The 15,585-nt window shown below is 37.1% G+C and overlaps 1 long non-coding RNA gene across 3 annotated transcripts; it reads right to left on the reverse strand.

Moving 5' to 3' along the window:
* Nucleotides 1–5,679: 5,679 nt before the first annotated feature.
* On the reverse strand, nucleotides 5,680–13,934 carry LOC145679792 (uncharacterized). 3 transcript variants are annotated; one of them, XR_014130541.1, is made up of 3 exons: nucleotides 13,870–13,934; nucleotides 11,674–11,779; nucleotides 5,690–5,851 (listed from the first exon to the last, which is right to left on the reverse strand). It is a non-coding gene; the product is annotated as an uncharacterized LOC145679792 (long non-coding RNA). The 3 variants fall into 3 exon arrangements; XR_014130539.1 differs by lacking the exon at nucleotides 5,690–5,851 and adding an exon at nucleotides 10,764–10,830; XR_014130540.1 differs by lacking the exon at nucleotides 13,870–13,934 and having other exon boundaries at nucleotides 5,680–5,851; nucleotides 11,674–11,993.
* Between the last annotated feature and the right edge of the window lie 1,651 nt (nucleotides 13,935–15,585).

Genomic DNA, 15,585 nt, shown 5'->3' on the forward strand with positions numbered 1-15,585 from the left:
GTTGCACAAACGAAAACTTGTGTTGCACATTTGTGCACAAACGATGCACAAACGATTGACAACATTTTCGACCAATTTTGAGAAGGTGGGGGGCTACCGTTTAGACAACAACCACTTTGTTTTCGCTCTAGCTCATTGTTCATTGTTGCACAAACGAAAATTTGTGTTGCACATTTCTGCATAAACGATGCACAAACGATTGACACCATTTTCGACCATTTTTGACAAGGTGGGGGGCTACTGTTTAGACAGCCCCTTACTTTGTTTTCACTCTACCTCATTGTTCATTGTTGCACAAACGAAAATTTGTGTTGCACATTTCTGCACGAATAATGCACAAGCGATTGACACCACTTCCGACATATTTTGACAAGGTGGGGGGATACCGTTTAGACCGCCCCTACTTACTTTTCGCTCTAGCTCATTGTTTAGTGTTGTACAAACGAAAATTTGTGTTGCACATTTCTTCACAAACGATTGACACCATTTTCGTCCAATTTTGACAAGGTGGGGTGGCTACCGTTTAGACAGCCCCCACTTTGTTTTCGCTCTACCTCATTGTTCGTTGTTGCACGAACGAAATTTTGTGTTGCACATTTCTGCACAAACGATGCACAAACAATTGACACCATTTTCGACCTATTTTGACAAGGTGGAATGCTACCGTTTAGACAGCCCCCACTTTGTTTTCGCTCTACCTCATTGTTCGTTGTTGCACGAACGAAATTTTGTGTTGCACATTTCTGCACAAACGATGCACAAACGATTAACACTATTTTCGACTAATTTTGACAAGGTGGGGCTACCGTTTAGACAGCCCCCACTTTGTTTTCGCTCTAGCTCATTGTTCATTGTTGCACAAACTAAAATTTGTGTTGCACATTTCTGCACAAACGATGCACAAACGATTGACACCAATTTCGACCAATTTTGAGGTGGGGGGCTACCGTTTGGACAGCTCCCACTTTTTTTTCGCTCTAGCTCATTGTTCATTGTTGCACAAACGAAAACTTGTGTTGCACATTTCTGCACAAACGATGTACAAACGTTTGACACAATTTTCGGCCAATTTTGACAGGGTGGGGTGGCTACCGTTTAGACAGCCCCCACTTTGTTTTCGCTGTAGCTCATTGTTCATTGCTGCACAAACGAAAATTTGTGTTGCACATTTCTGCACAAACGATGCACAAACGATTGACACCATTTTCGACTAAATCTGACAAGGTGGGGGGGCTACCGTTTAGACAGCCCCCCAATTTGTTTTCGCTCTAGCTCATTGTTCATTGTTGCACAAACGAAAACTTGTGTTGCACATTTGTGCACAAACGATGCACAAACGATTGACAACATTTTCGACCAATTTTGAGAAGGTGGGGGGCTACCGTTTAGACAACAACCACTTTGTTTTCGCTCTAGCTCATTGTTCATTGTTGCACAAACGAAAATTTGTGTTGCACATTTCTGCATAAACGATGCACAAACGATTGACACCATTTTCGACCATTTTTGACAAGGTGGGGGGCTACTGTTTAGACAGCCCCTTACTTTGTTTTCACTCTACCTCATTGTTCATTGTTGCACAAACGAAAATTTGTGTTGCACATTTCTGCACGAATAATGCACAAGCGATTGACACCACTTCCGACATATTTTGACAAGGTGGGGGGATACCGTTTAGACCGCCCCTACTTACTTTTCGCTCTAGCTCATTGTTTAGTGTTGTACAAACGAAAATTTGTGTTGCACATTTCTTCACAAACGATTGACACCATTTTCGTCCAATTTTGACAAGGTGGGGTGGCTACCGTTTAGACAGCCCCCACTTTGTTTTCGCTCTACCTCATTGTTCGTTGTTGCACGAACGAAATTTTGTGTTGCACATTTCTGCACAAACGATGCACAAACAATTGACACCATTTTCGACCTATTTTGACAAGGTGGAATGCTACCGTTTAGACAGCCCCCACTTTGTTTTCGCTCTACCTCATTGTTCGTTGTTGCACGAACGAAATTTTGTGTTGCACATTTCTGCACAAACGATGCACAAACGATTAACACTATTTTCGACTAATTTTGACACGGTGGGGGCTACCGTTTAGACAGCCCCCACTTTGTTTTCGCTCTAGCTCATTGTTCATTGTTGCACAAACTAAAATTTGTGTTGCACATTTCTGCACAAACGATGCACAAACGATTGACACCAATTTCGACCAATTTTGAGGTGGGGGGCTACCGTTTGGACAGCTCCCACTTTTTTTTCGCTCTAGCTCGTTGTTCATTGTTGCACAAACGAAAACTTGTGTTGCACATTTCTGCACAAACGATGTACAAACGTTTGACACAATTTTCGGCCAATTTTGACAGGGTGGGGTGGCTACCGTTTAGACAGCCCCCACTTTGTTTTCGCTGTAGCTCATTGTTCATTGCTGCACAAACGAAAATTTGTGTTGCACATTTCTGCACAAACGATGCACAAACGATTGACACCATTTTCGACTAAATCTGACAAGGTGGTGGGGCTACCGTTTAGACAGCCCCCCACTTTGTTTTCGCTCTAGCTCATTGTTCATTGTTGCACAAACGAAAATTTGTGTTGCACATTTCTGCACAAACGATGCACAAACGATTGACACCGTTTTTGATCAATTTTGACAAGGTGGGGGGCTACCGTTTAGACAGCCCCCCCCCACTTTGTTTTCGCTCTAGCTCATTGTTCATTGTTGCACAAACGAAAATTTGTGTTGCACATTTCTGCACAAACGATGCACAAACGATTGACACCATTTTCGTCCAATTTTGACAAGGTGGGGGGGCTGTCTAAATGGACGTGGAAACAATGCATTTAATGCAGTATGGGCACATTATGTATGCACTGGACATCCGTTCTGTTGGAATCACATGTTGCAATGCAGCTGGAGTGGAACATTTTCTAATATTTTCTAATTATGAGACACCTAGGTATTCGATTGTAAAGCGCTCTTTGTTTTACAGACTAGCGCACGATTACAGTACATTCTTAACAGGATGTAGACTAACATTTTTACCTCTAAGACAAACTTTAGAACTCAATTGATGTGAACGTTAGATATTGTGAAATGAATCTTTTCTTTTGTATTTTACGTCTTGTTTTGTTATTGTTTTTTCTCTTTAAGTTCCACATACATTCGGCGATCCTTAAAAAAAAGAAAAAAAACTTTCTCTACTCGTTCGATTACGTCGTCAGATCGACTTGTGCGAGGCCAACATTATCTTGTTTTGTTGTCACACGACGTTCTGCTTTCTTTGAACTGTCGCACCCACGAACGCATTACACACATGTATGACACCATCATCAACATGTCTCATTCAACTGGTGATAAATTTCAAGCGGTGTCACACCAGGCAAATGGGTGTGTGTGTGTGTATCGTATCAACAACAGTCATCACCCTCACTGTTGCCGCTAGAGTTGTGTGTGCTCTGTGGTGTTACCACCTCTGCCACGCGTTGACAACGAGTGCTCGCATAATTTGAAACTAACAGTACGTTTCTCTCTGTTACCAGACGTGAGAAAAATTTCAGTTGTTATTACTTGAATGCACCTCGTATGGCAAACCAACGGTTGTTGTTGGCCAAGATGCTGATTTTGTGGTTTTATAAACTTCGTTTGTTTCCGCAACTGACAACGTATTATTCGGCGTCTGGTGCCAAAAAATAAGAAATGCTGTTCAATGTATCAAGACATCAAACTGTACTGGGAGAAATTGGAGAGATATCTTTCTATTTGTACACGCACATGCACCACCTCGGCTCTATTTAAGAAAGGCAAATTAAATGTACTGAAGTTTGTACAAAAAACGTGTTCTAAGGAAGAAGTTAACGTTTTTAGCAAACCATGTGCAAGAAAAGCTAAAATATATACAACAGAGAAAAGTTTTTAATTCGTTTATACGGTGGATCAGTAAGTAGTACTTGGGCGAGTCAACTTTTTCCAGACATCCACTTAGTAAAGTAGATCCTATTTGATTTAGCGTCTTTGCCTCCAAGTGACACGGAAACTCAGCTCTCCTATCGTGTGTACCTGCAAAGTCAGGGATAAAAAGGGAATGCAATGGAACCTACTGACTGCGGTTCAATAATAGCCGGAAGTATCTTAGTACCCCTGTGAACGACCAAAATGCCTTCTCCACTTGAACTGTTAACATTTATTTCGTGCAACTGCAAGTCTGTACCAACAGGTGTCAAAGTTGGCGAACTATGCTGGAACGTTCTACCATTGAGCTACACTCACTGTTAAAAATACTTACTTAAAAATGAGTAAAATTGACTCAAATTTGAGAACATTGTGTTCTCAGAATAGCTCCGAATACATTGTTCTCAAAAGTGAGAAAGTGTGGGTGTTCAAAACATAAGAACAATATGTACTCAAATTTGAGTAAATATTACTCACTTTTGAGTAAAAATTCTCTTAAAAGCGAGATAAAATATTCTTAAATAAAATGAGAAACTGCTATTTCTCAAAAATAACGAGAACATATTTTCTCAAAAATGAGAAAGTTAACCGTAAAATGAGATGAATGTAATCAACATTGAGAAACTCTTTGTTCAAAAACTAGTAATGCTCTCCTCACAATTGAGAATATGTATACTCAAAAGTGAGTAGAAAAGTATTCGAAATGCTCAGATAGCCGCAAAATTGAGAAACACACGCTCTCAAAAATTGAGAATATTTCCTCTCAAATTTAAGAAAAACTCTTCTCAAAAATGAGAAGGTTTTTTTTTAAAAAAAATTAGTAAAAAAGTACTCAAAAATGAGATTTTATTAGTATTCAAAATTGAGAAAAAAGTACTTATTCTGCTGCCTTGCTGGCACAGGGAAGGTTTCCTGGAAGTAGAAAGGTAGATTACTCTCACACTGCACTGGACAATTTATAGTAAGTACGCCTTCTACACATTAATATTGAAGTTAAAACATTTTCCTCTTAAAAGTTGGAAAATAGAAATCAGTTTTTGAAAAAATACGAGTACTTCAAAAATTACTTCTATTTCCCAGCTTTGAAGATGAAAATGTCTAACATCAATATTAATGTGTAGAAGGCGTACTTACTATAATTTTTTTTAGTGCAGTGTGAAATTCATCTACCTTTGTAATTTTGGGGAAGTTTCCCTGCGCCAACAAGGCAGCAGAATAAATACTCCCCTTCCTATTTTTGAATACTAATATAATCTAATTGTTAAAGTACTTTTTTACTCAATTTTGAATCTGCAAGATTACATTTTTATGCTGATACCTGTTGTTTCCATAAATAGCATAGATGAGAATTTTAATTTAATCAACACACAAGCTCCTTGTAACTTAAACTTTTCGTGATGTTGGTTTGCGTAGTTTTAAACAAGTAAGCCTGATATGGCGGACAAATTTTATGTGCACTGTTTTTCTCGATGTATTCTCGTTTCCTCCTACTTTTTTCATTGCATCACTTCATTATCATTTTCTTCTCCTTTAGCCTTGAAACATAATCATGCGACGTTACACACACACACACACACACACACACACACACACACACACCCCACACCCACACACACAAACAAACTTAAATGTATATATATTTGTTTCATTTTGATTAAAGGAAAATATGTTTGTACATTGTATTTTTTATTTGTCAAATAATAAACTAAGTCTACATGAGCACAATTTTTATAACAACTTACACAAGACAATGAGGATACATGAACCCTCTGAATATGCCTACAAAGTACTATGACAGATGTATGCATTCGTTGGAAAACAGTCTGTGTCGACTGCCAATGGACACGAGATCCTCCCAGAAGTTTTTCATTTGCTATAAATGTCTCTATGCCTTCATCTCCCTGGAAACAAAGAGATTGTGTAATTAGTGACAATAGAAATAAAAATAAAATGAAATACTTATAAATCTTATTCGTGTATGGCGATATCTCGAATAATATTAGTGTTGCTACATTCTAATTTGAATTAGTATCAATTGAAATACGATAATATAGACTCTGGTAAAGACAGTAAAGAGAATTACGCAATATTTCTTCAATTAATATTGAAACCAGAAGTTGTAGTGGATCTACCATTTAGTGTTTTAGCAGAGTGATTAGAGTGGAAATGGAATATATTCTAGGGACGCTTAATAGATTAAAAAATATACAATGTGATATTACTGTCTATGCTCTATAGTGATCAACGTTAACCGGAAATGGTTTATTTCTATCACTACAAGTAGGTGGATCACACCCATTAACGAACTCCTCCGAGATAATTATCTAGCTGTTGATTGCAGAAAACAATTTTAAAATTATCTTTTGTTGAAGAGTTATTGAGGGGTGTAACGGACGTACTAAGCCAGAGGTGTTTACCCTTGCGAGGATGGCCCTCTCGAGGGCATCCTCACCCTCAAATTCTCTCTCAACCATAATGACGCGAGGGCGATGACAAGCTTGGACAGCGAGGGCGAGGGCCAACTGTCACTGTCAGGGCTAGAGCGAGGACAAATTCCCAACACGAAGGCGTGAGCGATTGTCAACTCTCTTCGAAGGTGAGGGCGAGGGCCAATTCACTGTGAGAATGAAGGTGAGTGAGGTCGGAGTAAAATGAACACCTATGGTACTAACATTACAATATTATATATATCCCACTTGCGTGATCCTAATAAACATCAAATGAAAGACTTAAGACCTGACTCGCCTATGGCGATCTTTATAATAATAGTAGGGTTGTCACGTTCTGGAAGGATTAATATCAATTGAAATGAGATTATAAAAATAAGGAAATTGAAAGGTAACCAAAAACATTTCGATCTGTTTCATCTATGCAAGACAAGGAAACAATAAACCTGAAAATTAGTCATTTCTGCTTATGTGTGACGAAAACAAAAAGAAAGAAAGAAACAATGAATCACACCACAAATTCTGTTATATAAAATTTCACCGTTATTCGATTTCTACTTTTTTAGCAATTGTTAAACAAATTACTAGAATGCTTTGAGAACAGTAGCGTAACTAAGAATGCATGCCCCCCTCCATCCGCGAAAATGTCAAAAGGGCTCTTCCTGTTTCTACGTTCATGGCACACGTACAATTTATACAGTAGTAGAGTTATTTTTCCATCTAGTCAGACACTACTTGCTAATATACAAAAATTGCACATTATTATTATTTTTATTATTATTATTATTATTATTATTATTATTATTATTATTATTATTATTATTAAGCAATTACATGGGACTAAAAAGTTTCTTAAAAGAAATAATTTCTAGGAATTAGGAATTAGATTTCTGGGCTGTCGGCATCTAAGGCCACGTTAGCCCATCCCGTATAAAGGATGACGTCCCTCAGCGAGCCCACTGTACGATGAAAGGGAAGGAAGAAACGATTGGGAAAGGAAGGAAGCAGCCTGGGACCATTATGTTAAGTACCTCCATCCCGGCATTTGAATGGTATGACTGAACGAAACCCAAGAAAGACTTCACTCAAGATGGCAGGTCTGAAAAAGCTGTTACACTTTTTCGGCCGAGTATCCCGACCAGGAGTCGAACCTGGGACCGCTCACCTCAAAGGCAAGAGCAGAAATATTTTTTTTCCTAACGTTCACATTACAACTAACATATGAAAACTCGTCAAAACTTGTGGAACTTGCTCACATATTTCTAAACCGGCGTATTTTTTTTTTCGGAGAGTAATTCGCTGACTACTTTCTCAATATCAACGTGGTGCCATTCTTCGCTTTCAGTGCTCAGGATTGGCAAAGGGCTCAACCAATGCCGTAACTTTTGCGGGGGAATGGGGAAACTGCCCCCCCAATTTAGCTTTCAGTTGTTTGATAGGATTCATTTGAGTTAAAACTTTGTTGCTTTGTATGATGGATATGAACAGGAACTTATAACTTAAGCTTGGAAAAGGTTTACCACATAACAGAAAAAAAAAATGAAACGAAAGTGTGTTAAGAGCCTTATTCAGTAAAATGTGTCCTATTAGAGCCCCAGACAAAATATATATTTAGTAAGACTTTCAACATATTGTCTCATTTAGTTAACTTGTGAAGCACCGTACTATTTTCAAAAGCATTGCAAATAATTTAAGATGTTTCTGCTGCCCCACTATCTGAACGAAATACATTCCTTTAAGATGTAGCATATATGTAATCTGGATCTTACTTTAGTAAACCATCAACTGGCGCCCCAAGAAGTATCGAACACGTTTAGTAAGGATTTCACTTCAAATGCCATCATTATTCTAGGGGGCCTCAACTTGACATATTTTAGGAGGTCTAATTAATGTTTGGTCTTCCAAGAAAAAGCCCAAGTTGCGGGGCTGAGCTCGATTTCATCTTCGACCTTGTTCTACGAATATAAAGTTTGATGGCTTTTAGTGTACTGAATGATCGCTCAGGATTGGCTTCGTCAGAGGCACAGTGAGATACAGTTGCAAAGAAGTACACAAATCCAGAACACTACTAACATAGGAAGTTATCTACGACTAAACAATTGGCTAATTAATTCCAAGTTAAAATTTCACTAAATTGTTTCTTCACTACTCATCGGAAACTTGTTAGTTGTTGCAACAAAAGGCGATACATTTTCCGAGTAGAATTCACTAAATCTATTATAGCTGGTTCCGTGATTTCTTTTTCCTCTAAGTAGAGTACTCTTGCAGTAATATGAAACCTGCAAAGTGCTTTTGAATGGAGTTGAATTTCAGGTTAGCGTCCCTTTCAGCAGCGAGGCTATGTGAGACGTGGACCTACTGATTAACGTGGAATCCAAACCACATGAGCTCCTGCCGGGAATCGAACCCGGGTCTCCCGCGCCAAGAGCGCGTACGCTAACCGCTTAGCCACGGAGGAACTCTGCAAAGGGCTTTTAACATCCAAACATTATAAAGTTATACTCCGAAACTTAAATACCGAGAGCCTGTTAGTTACGCCACTGCTTGAGAATACAGATTCTTTATTCATAGAAAGAAAACTTAATGACTACATATCAGGGTTGGCTGGTTTAAACCAATGTTTAAAGCAGCTGTTTTTTTTTTTCAAAAAAAAAAAAAAACAACTGGTTTAAACCAAATAACGAAAATGTTCGTAAAAGTGTAAGTGTTTGTAAAATCTTGATGAACACACATTTGTGGGTTATCACGTTTCACCTCTGGAATATTATTCGTATTATATTCAGACCTAAATTCCCCATTCATTACTCAAAAAGATTATACTACAAAAGCAACTTTTTTTTATGTAAGTTTATAAATGTTTGTTTTGTGATTTTTTTTTGTAGTTATTATTGTTATGTAATTGCAATCAAAGAAACATTCTAAAAATTGTTTTGTTTACTATTGATAAAATATATCGAAATGCCGTACTTTGTGTGTGGGGGGGGGGGAAGGAGGGTCATACAGACCTTACGAGAGGCATTTAGTGAAATGAGAAGTATCTTCGATATCTATTTATGTATAAACTAGCAGCGTTCACCCCGCTTCGCTGGGGTCACCCCGGAACGCAATAAACTTTGTTACTTAGATAATTTTTACTTTTTCGCTTTCAAGTGATATGATAAAAACCATAGAAGATTGCAGTAAATGTTAACATTATATCGCCTGTCATTTATGTTAACCCGCCGAGTGACACGGTCATGTGGGTTGCATATAAATACGGTTAGATTTAGCTATGATGAGCTAACAAAGGATTTGTACGTTATGGACACTTGAATGGTCAATTATCTCAAGACACTGGTAATTGAAAATTAAAGTGATATGATAAAAACCATCTAGGGTCCAAATCTTAATAACCCCCCAAAAATGAAAGAAATTGGTTCAGCCGTATTAGCGTGATGAGCTAACAAAGGATTTGTACGTTCTCTTTTATATATATAGATAGATGAGTCTGAGCCAAAGTGGACTCAAATAATTCGTATCTTTGTGATATGCAAATTAAGTCGTTGTATTTCTTTAATTTGGACCAATAAAAGTCGTTATTAACTAACTTGAATTAAATTAGTTCGTCTGTACTCCGTAGTACTTTGAAATTGTCCATATGTAATTCAGTATAATGGTTTCACTTGTGCACTGTTTATCTTTTTGTCCTTCTGAAATGACTCTTGAGAGCTATATTAAGAAGCATGTAAAGATCAGTACAACGTATTTTTATCAGGATTCCTTCGTGAGTGAGTCGGCAGACGTATCGCATTTGTGGCCAATTAGTCCTGGTTCCGAGTTCAAATGGAGGACAATTTTTCTCGGATGTAACTCGAGAAGCAGTTTTTATTCCGCTTTAAGCTTATGTGACCCCTTCCAGCATAACCCGGCTGTTGCATAATAACATCAAGGCGAAACAAACTTATTTCTGTCCATATATGATATGAATATATAGAGCAAATTATTTAAACCAAATAAACCTGGTTTAAACCAAAAAAACCTGCTTTAAACCAAAAAACCCGTTTTTTTTCAATAAAAGCCATGGTTTTTGGCAACCCTGCTACATATACAGATGACGTTAGAACCATCTATTAGTATGCAAATTAAATTATTTATAAAACCATCCTTCTATTAAGATATTTCCAAAACGTATAACCTGGAAAGTAAATGAATTAACTCTGTAATTATGAAACTATGACTACAATTGAACGATAATGGACATATTCCTAATCAGGAAGGTATACAAAAATTATGTGTCCAATGAAACGCCTGACAGGACTTACCTGTAGCTCTGCAATGACATATTCGTGGCTCCTGTAAGGTGCCGGCCTTCTCCTTACTATTTCAGCTCCTTTCTTACGTATGATTACACCTTGTGGTAGTAGAAATGGAAGCAAATGTAGTGCGCAATTGATCTATAGAGAGAAAATATGACTAAGTCAGTATATAATAATGTTTGGAATTAGTAGATATTGCTATTGTCTGCCAAAATATTTTTTAAGTACAATGTAAATCAGACTAAATTATTCAAAAACTACTTCCATGAGTTGAAATAAGGTTTTACTTAAAGTGTACTGCTTTCTAAAGCCCTAGACAATTGTTATATTCCTTAGCACAATGATGGGGAAACATTTTGGGCCGCAGACTAAAGAAAAACGGAAAAAATATAGGTGGGCCAATATAATTAAAAAAAAGACAACAGTGATTGTATCACTTGTAAAACCAAGCTCTATTAATACTCGAAAGATCATGAATGTGATAAATGGTATTGTGAATGCATTTTTAAACATTTCTCATAATTTGGCTGGAAGTATAATCCACTGATTCTCAGAAGTGAAGTTATACTCGTCAGGTAATGAATCACGTCGTGGGCTGGGTGGAAACGTTTAAGGAGCTACATCTAATCCGCGGGCCATGCTTTGCCCATCACTGTCTTAAGACGTGAAGATAATAAGCCAAAGATGTGCAATTTTGAGTTCATGTACGTTTATTTAAAAGGTATTACGTGTTTCAAAATACTGACTTATTTTTACTTTTCAAAGTAAAGCATATAAAAGCTACTATTTGCTGCGATTGAATTATAACAATAAAACAATGTTTGTGAATAGACACTATAAAAAGATAATGTAAAGAAAAAAAAACAAATGGGTGCTTTGTTAGAAGTAGGGTTGTGTTGATGACAAATAGACTCTTGTGTACATATTTATACATGCAACCTGAAATATGATAAATATACACGAAAACTTGATCTTACTCACCAAGAACTTTCTCTAGCGAAACCTTAAAGAAAATTATCACTGCCAAACAGATGACATTGAAAACAGACTCTGTCGCGCCGAACAAATTTTTAAATTCAGCATCCATCTGAAATATAAAGATTTAATTGTTATACAAATATATTCTATTAAATAATATATTTTACCTTTTTCTAGTCATGAAGTTCAAAAGTAGTTCATTGTCATAATGTTTTACTGCAATGTTAGAAATGCGCATACATGAATAATGTGAAGTAGCAATTAGACTCTTGTTAACGAACATCACTACTTAAATTGTTCTTTGTTATTCAGAAATAAACCAATACAATTGTAATAGTTTGTGTGTGCTGTAAGTAGCATAATTTGCACCCATTGTTAGCTAGTGAGGTGCACGGTGGCTCAGTGGGGAGCGCTTACCTCAGGTGCATGGTTTCCTTGGTACGATTTTCACCCAAGCAAGCTTGTGATAAACAACATTGTGTTCGTGGATTTTGTCGAGGTACTCCCGTTTCCTCCCACTTTCTCATTCTTCCATCATCATTCACTTGCTTTAATCATCGTCTCCCTTAACCTAAAGGCATAGTCATGGGATGTTAAACTGAAAGATTTCACTATATTTCATTTTGTTGGCTGTGTGTATACTTTTGCAACAAAAAAAACGTACACGTAAAAATAGAAGGAAAAAGTAAATGAATAAAACAAATGTGGTTGGTAGCAGAAGCGTCATTTCAGATTTTGCTTGTGGGAGGGCAAGACCCATTGATATAAGAAAATTTTGCGTTTTTCACTGACTACTATTCTACTCAAAAAATCTATATAAATCTCAATCTCAGGGGGTGCAATTACCCCTCACTGCCCCGAAATGACGCCACTGGTTGTAGTTCCCTTAATATAGCTAAATTAAAATTATTACATAACTTCTGTCATAAGTATTGGACACTCAACAAACAAAGGAAAATTTGATAAAGTGAAAAGTTTGTGTCAGTCGAGGGAAATTTTCTTAAAGAAACCTACGAATAGTGCCACCAGGTTCGTCCTGCACTGACTCGGTTAGATAGCATTCATGCTTTTATTGCCACCTAGCACAAGTTTGTTCGTGTTTATGCCATACGTCCACACTGTATTTACATCGAGCCCTTCCGAAGTTAATCTGTATGTAGTACTGCAGCTTGTTATTTAGTGCTGCTAAAAAAAAAAAAAAAAAAAAAAAAAAAACTTTAACCTAACCTGAGAATGTAAGAAATGTGTCAAAACTTGATAAAACAGTCTGCTCGAGTAATGCCTTTTTTTTTTTTTTTTTTTTACATTGTAGCTTTTATGCAACAGATACGGAATCCGTATTTATATGGCAATCGTAAAGGAATTGCAATTTTTCAACTAATACTTCTGGTGGTCCCTTGAAATTTTATCTGTGCAAGTGAGCAGGCCGGTAGCCAGCCCAAAAATGTAGGGGGGGGGGAATCCAACCATATTATAGTTCATTTTCAACCCTACCGTAAACATTTTAGGCAGGCAGTAAAAATTTCGGAGCCCGACCCCCTAGACCCCCCGCGTGGATACGGACCTGCAAGTGATGGCAAGGTTCTAGATTACTGGTCCCCCTTCCCATTGAGCAATAATAAAGACAGAAAACAACGTGCCCTGCGGGGCTCTAAACCGCCTTCACTCGCTAACGCTCGCTCGGCAATACTGGGTAGATTAAATGTATAAACTTTAGTAGAGAAAGAAACCAACCCAGCTACTAACCTACATGGGGGACCAGTAATCTAGAACCTTCCCGCAAGGGAGTTTTTTCATGTCACCCGCCACAAATCTTTTAGGGGACAATAAGAAGGAAATTATTAAAAGAATTGTATTTTAACAACAGTTATTTAGAGTGTGCAGCACCAAAAGTAAACCTGCACGCCCCAATTCACCAAAAAAAAAAAAAAAAAAAAACGAAGTAAACCATTTACTGAATATATTGGAAAGTCGCATATCATTAACACAACAACTTTGTCTAAGATATAGAATGCCCAGAAGCATAGAGTGAGGCTTCCGGGCATTCTATCTGGGAACCAGTACCTAGAAGCATTACTCATGATTTTCGAAGGAAAATAATGGATTGTTGTGATTAACCGTCAATCGATTACAATGATCGCACACAAGCAATGTTGCATTCACACTTAAAACTAAATTCATGTTGCTAGCAGTACTTACCTGCGAAATCCTATATGCTGTTAGTAAACAACACTTTTCGTCCATATTTTTTTTTTAACTTTCTCTTTATCCATCCGCTAAGTAGTTCCTCCATCAGCCAGAATGAGAACATATAGTTCAGGATTATAAAGGACTTTTGTGCTCTTATGTTAGCTTGTTCGTACTTGTTTTCCATAGTCTTGCATTTGCAAACTGTCTTTTATATCTCACGATATTCAATGATATATTTATATCATAAAACAATATTTTTTTAAGACTACATTATTACTCGTTTTTGAGAACCAGTCTCTGACTCAAATATGCAACTAAATTTCCTCATTCTCATTTTTTGAGTTATTTTCTCCTCACAATTGAGACTAATTTACTCAATTTTTTTTTAGTAGTAAAATGTATTCATTTTTGAATAAATCATTTTTAACAGTGCTGTCAAAGGTTGGCATGTGGAAGTTCTGGACAGATTACTGAACCTCATTCTGATGACTAACGAGAGGTTGTGGAAATATATAAGTGTAGTTTAATACAAGAATTATGTATTTTACGTGAAAAGTCTGAGGAAATATTGCAAATTAAATACGACTGAACTTTGTTTTCGCTTTTGTCAAAACTGTTAAAACTTTGCAATTTTAGCTTAACGGTAAGTTATGTAAAAACGCTAAGAACAAATATTGTGCATTTCTTATGTTGAACACTTTTTGTTTGAAATATTGTTTGCTAAGAAGGACCGTTTTCGAGAAAATTTCGAGTACCTCGCTTTCGCCCACCATATTCTAAGATGGCGACCACAGCACAAGATTTTTGCTTGAGGACTTTAGTGTATTTCTCAGGTAGCTAACAACTACATAAATAAACACGTCCCAAGCTTATATCAGTTTCTAAAGTACTTTTTACAAAAAAATTACTGCACTAACATTTTGATCGTGACACTTTCCTTTCAGTCTGTTAAGCAAACAACATAGAACGCGCTAGAGCAGATAAGTTGTTGAAATCTGCAGAGTTTAATCAGTTCTTGAAGTAAAACAGGTAACGATTTGGATTATGTTAACGATAAATGATCAGGTTAGAAAATAATCACGTGAGAACCGTGCTGAATGGTAAATAAATGATAGGCACTTATCAATACCTCTCTTGGCGTATACGGGGTGTTTCAAAACAACACCGACAAAGTTTGGGATTTGATTCCTGTCACCAAGACAAAAAGTATAGACCAACATGGGTGCAGAAATGCTTACTTTCGGAGTTATAGGCTGCCGAAAACATGAAAAATAAAATTTAAAGGCCTATAGCTCCAAAACTATGGGAACTATCGTAGTCGGAGCAAGACTTCACTTAGGAACTAACATGTGCCCTATTCAAAAATCCACGTTTCATAATCCTAAGGTACTCACGGCACGATTTTTATAGAGGGAGTTTGGCTACGGGCATATAAGTTGAAGTACTCACGAACTACCTCTATAAAAATTGTTGCGGAAGTACCGAGGATTCTGAAACATGGATACTTGAATAAGGGACATACTAATTCCTAAGTGAAGTCTTGAACCGACTACGGTAGGTCCTATAGTTTTGGAGCTATGAAATTTTAAAGTTCTTTTTTTAATGTTTTCGGCAGCCTATATATCCGAAAGGAAGCATTTGTGCACTCAGGTTGGTCTATACTCTTGTCTTATCTTGATGCCAAGAATCACCCCCCAAACGTTGTCGGTGTTGTTTTGAAACACC

Source organism: Thermobia domestica, chromosome 2 (genome assembly GCF_964235325.1).
Source record: "Thermobia domestica chromosome 2, izTheDome1.hap1.1, whole genome shotgun sequence".
NCBI lineage: Eukaryota > Metazoa > Arthropoda > Insecta > Zygentoma > Lepismatidae > Thermobia > Thermobia domestica.